Raw genomic sequence first — 5,541 nt, forward strand, 5'->3', positions numbered from 1 at the left:
AAAATGAATACAATAACATGTTTTGTGTATTTCTTAATAAACTACTTTCAATAAAATGTTTACAATAACAAGTGTGGTGTCCTTCTTAATAAACCACTTTCAATAAAATGAATACAATAACATGTGGTGTCTTTCTTAATAAACAAACACATATAATATCTTGTAGTTACAATAAAAAGGTATTAAAGAAATAAAAAGGTAAACTTGCAATAGGACAATTGCTCATTTTCCTTAACAAAATAAACAACCCATTTCATGTGTTGTTTTGCGTCATTGCCATTCCACTTCTCGCATGTGTTTTATGATAACGTGTTTTGGGGACTGGATAGAGTCGTTGGGTGACAGAGTTGTTGTCAGCTCATGTAGTGTGTGACCCGCTGTTGCGGTTCATTTGTATAGTTTCACGTAGCTTGAACACCACAACGACTTCAAGACAGACAGAAAGTCATGTAGTCTCAACAGCACAGCAATCTGCAGACATTTGAAGTCATGTAGTGTGAACTAGGCTTTAAGTGTAACATTTTGTAATACGTTATTATTTATATTACAATTAGTGTAATACTTAGGGTTAAAATACTGAAAACATTTTTAAATTCCAGTGCAAAGAGGCAAAAAGGCATTTGGTGGCCGGTAAAAATAATATTCATATGTAATGCCATGGTTTAACCACTAGATTCCCATTTGGCTTTTTAATGAATATACATGTATAGCTCTGGTCATAATTGCTTGCTTATTTTTTAGGTTTTGCATTTGAATGTATTTTTAGACATTAGATTTTTTTTAAATGTTAAATTTAAAAAGGTTAACTACTCATATCCCAGTGTTATTTTATGATATTCACAAAAGCATACATCATAAGTGAATATTAATAAAAGCAAGCAAATACAGAATTTAACCCACGAAATAAATAATGCTTAAAAACGCAAGGCAACCATTGAAACTCTTTATTATATTTCTCAGTTTGTATGGAAGCCTATGGGTGTGTCGCAACTCTGTTATTCAATGGCTCTGGTTCAGGCCAATGTGACAATCGAGCCATGTTTTTACAAAGCAAACAAGCAAAGTTGTAAATGTGAACTGGTGGATCGACAGTAAGCTAATGCATTATAAAAATCTGAACAGTTAAATTTAAGGCATTATACAGACATGCATTTCCAGTGTAATGTAAGTGTTATTAGGCTTGTTTCGCATTGCATGCTTAAACAGTACATACGCCATTTATTCTAGCAAGCATATTAACAAATTATTATAGCATCCATTCTGCCCACATTCACAGTGCTGTGCAGTAGAACACTTTACTAACATATGAATGTAACCAAAGGAGCTTATTATAGATCCCATTTTATTAAAACTCTTTTCTATTCAACATTGGGCCTCTGATCTGTCTTTTATCAGGGTTTCTGTGGGTCTGCGATATGGTTTAATGTGACATGGTTTAATTTCTTCCCCATGACCATTTTGAAATTGTTTTGCGGTGCTAAATTCTATACACCTTCTACCTTATTTTATTTATTCTCAGGTAAGGTAAAGAAAGTCGAATCTGTCCTATCCTATAAGCATTTAAATTTCATACTCACAAAATAGGTCTCAGAAGACTTCTCCGTGGTCTGTTCTTGCTCAAGTCTATAAATCAGACTCTTCAGGCAGGCGAGCTTCTTAGTTATAATTAATATAGTTTTATTGTATATAGGTTAAATACATTACAAATAAAATATAAAACAGAAACAAAAACTAAGGTTTGCAAGCTCGATTTTCTTGAGGCATCTCTGGCAAGGCCGCTGGCACCGGAGAGCTGTCACGCAGAACCAGCATCTCATTCTCTTCGTCGTACTTCAGTCCTTTATAGACAGCAGGTGGATTCCAATGTCTTGATGTCATGAGGTCTTTGGAATTCCCCTGAATTTCCCTCAGAAGACTCCTATATAAAGTCCTCCATTTTCTCATTTTTCTTCTCCGGGACCTTCTTCTAAGATGTCTCCTTCGCTGCGTCCGCAACACATCATTCAACGGTAACATTCCTTTCCTTAAAGCTCTGGCTAATACATATTTCTTTCCTGGCTATCTTCCTATTGATATATGCTATAACACTTTCTCAATAAATGCTTAATACAATACCATGTGTTGTGTCTTTCTTTATAAACTACTTTCAATAAAACAAATACAATAACATGTGTGGTCTCTTTCTTAATAAACCACTTTTAATAAAATGAATACAATAACATGTTTTGGGGACTGGATAGAGTCGTTGGGTGACAGAGTTGTTGTCAGCTCATGTAGTGTGTGACCCGCTGTTGCGATTCATTTGTATAGTGTCACGTAGCTTGAACACCACAACGACTTCAAGACAGACAGAAAGTCATGTAGTCTCAACAGCACAGCAATCTGCAGACATTTGAAGTCATGTAGTGTGAACTAGGCTTTAAGTGTAACATTTTGTAATATGTTATTATTTATATTACAATTAGTGTAATACTTAGGGTTAAAATACTGAAAACATTTTTAAATTCCAGTGCAAAGAGGCAAAAAGGCATTTGGTGGCCGGTAAAAATAATATTCATATGTAATGCCACGGTTTAACCACTAGATTCCCATTTGGCTTTTTAATGAATATACATGTATAGCTCTGGTCATAATTGCTTGCTTATTTTTAGGTTTTGCATTTGAATGTATTTTAGACATTATCAAACTCTCGATTTTTATAAGTTTAGATTTTTTAAATGTTAAATTTAAAAGGTTAACTACTCATATCCCAGTGTTATTTTATGATATTCACAAAAGCATACATCATAAGTGAATATTAATAAAAGCAAGCAAATACAGAATTTAACCCACGAAATAAATAATGCTTAAAAAACGCAAGGCAACCATTGAAACTCTTTATTATATTTCTCAGTTTGTATGGAAGCCTATGGGTGTGTCGCAACTCTGTTACTCAATGGCTCTGGTTCAGGCCAATGTGAAAATTGAGCCATGTTTTTACGCAGCAAACAAGCAAAGTTGTAAATGTGAACTGGTGGATCGACAGTAAGCTAATGCATTATAAAAATCTGAACAATTAAGAAACTAAGATATATTTGTTGTTTAATTAATATAGTAATTGATTAAAGATAATTATTTAAATGAATATAGTAATTGATACATTTGACTCATCCCTTTTCTTAAAAATTGTTTAAAAGCTTTATTTTATAAAACTTTTTGTTTTTTGGGAAAACCTGTAACTGAACTGTAAAGCATGCTTTTTATTTTTTTTACAATCATTTTACAGTTTAATATGTTACCATAGACATTGCCATGTCCTGCTCATATGATATTATTTTTATTTATGCAGGTCTTAAGTCTATGAATGATGTTGCCTCTATTGACATTGTTTGTGATGTTCCTCATTTGTAAGCCATTTTGTATGAAAGCATCTGTTAAATGAATAAATGTAAATATATTTATATAACGGAGAGTAGGCTATAAGATTATCCCTTTTATCAGTAAATGATAACCTTAAAATCATTTCTTAACATGCTTAAATTTGATGGGACATTTAATGGAAGCAAAGTTATTTCCAGTTTGTATTGTGAAATTTAATCATTAATGTCCAAAAACATAATAAAAATGTAACATTAACGCCATAATCTGCTAGAAAATCTGTTGAATTGCTTAATTAGTGCAGTGTTTCCTTCCTTTCCTTGTATTTTACAGTTTTTCACATTTGCTAAGACATTAAACCTCATTCCCTGAAACAAACTCTCAATAGCCTAAATCAATAAATCAGTCTTTCTGTAAAACAAGTTCAGGCAGTCAAACACTGCTTGCGAATCTAAAGTGGAGCAGACAAATGTGTTCTGTTGCGGTACCTCCTACTGGCTGACGGCTGTGTATGAGCGCTGTAAAACTGGTAAATTAAATATGCTTCCTTTATTCAAGTTATTTGGTTATGAGATTTAAGTGACTGTACACTCTCTTCATTGATGTGGTTAATATTTGTGTCTTCTGTTTGTAGTACCCCCTCTGTTTTCAGAGTTTGGTTTGGGATTTGAGCACCAAGATTTGGTAACTGGTTTACTGCAGTGTACTTTCGCTTAAGTATTGTAACGGGGCTGACGAGACGTGAGACGTGTGGATCCAAATGCAAGCTTTTATTAACAGGCATGGTCATAAATACAGGCAGGGTCGAGCAATGGCAAACAGGTATGGCAGGGACAAGACAAAGAGTAATCCTAGGGCAAGCGAGGGTCGACGATCGGCAAACGGTATCCAGTGGGCAAGGCAGAGAGATAATCCAGGGAACACGGGCTATAATCCAACAGGGGTGCAAACGGTGTCCAAACGGCAAGGCAAGGGTTAATCCAGGGAACACAGGCTAGAACATACACGGGAAAACACAATCCAAACGGGCAGGGGAAAACTAACTGGGGCTCTGTAAGTTGCTACGGCTAGCGGAGCGGTAAACGCAAACAATACTCGGCAGAGAAAGTCCAAGGCTTATAAAGCGTGTGTGATCAGTATGTGCGTGGGATCAGGTGTGCGTGTGATTAGTGCAATGAGTGATTGGTGACAGCTGTGATCAGTGTTGGATGATGGGAAATGGAGTCCATGTGGTGAGCGAGTGACCTCTGGTGGTGAATGGACGGAAGTGCAGACCAGATTCGTGACAAGTATGTTGTGTTTTGTTGTCTTTTTATATTAAAGTTTAGGTGGCTGGACACATGTATGGTTTCAGACCAGTCACTGTTTCTTGTGTATTTATTTTCTTGTGTTATGTATTTATTTATTTATTTTGTTGATTAGATATTTGATATCATTGGATTATATTAAACATTGTGTGTGTTATTTTCCTTTTGTCAAGTCAAGTCACCATTATTTATATACCCCTTTTTACAATACAAATTGTGTCAAAGCAGCTTTACAGTATTAAACAGTGTACCGTTCTCTTCTGGCCAAACAAAACCAGCAGTTTAAATCCAGCAGAGTCAGATTGTGTAAAGGACTCATCTGGTTCCTGTGGTCTTGTCCCGATGGCTGTCTAGGAGATGAGGTCTTCACTGAGTCCTGATCTCCGCTGACGTTCAGGGCTGTAGAGGTTATCTCTAGGTGCTGATCCACCATCTGATCTGGAGCTGGGTGGCTACGGTGACCTCGGAATAAGAGTCAGACTAATATTTGCGTAGATTCCATTCTTCTAACAAAGAGTACATTGAGTGTTATGGGAAGTGTTCCTGGTCCCGGTTGACCTAATTAATGCAGCCTAACAATCCTTTAATGGATTTGAATTATAGGAATGCAATAGTGTATTATGTGTAAGCCAGGCTAAAGAGATGGGTCATTAATCTTTATTTAAACTGACAGAGTGTGTCTGCTTCCTGAACAGTGTTAGGTAGATTGTTCAAGAGTTCGTATCCAGATCAGATGGTGGATCAGCACATAGAGACCACAGGAACCAGATGAGTCCTCTGCATAATCTGACTTTGTTGCAGTCTAGAATTAAACTTCTGGTTTCGACACACTATTTGAAAGTGAAAGTGAATGACGTGTGGCTAAGTATGGTGACCC

This window comes from Onychostoma macrolepis, chromosome 01 (assembly GCF_012432095.1).
Source record: "Onychostoma macrolepis isolate SWU-2019 chromosome 01, ASM1243209v1, whole genome shotgun sequence".
Taxonomy (NCBI): domain Eukaryota; kingdom Metazoa; phylum Chordata; class Actinopteri; order Cypriniformes; family Cyprinidae; genus Onychostoma; species Onychostoma macrolepis.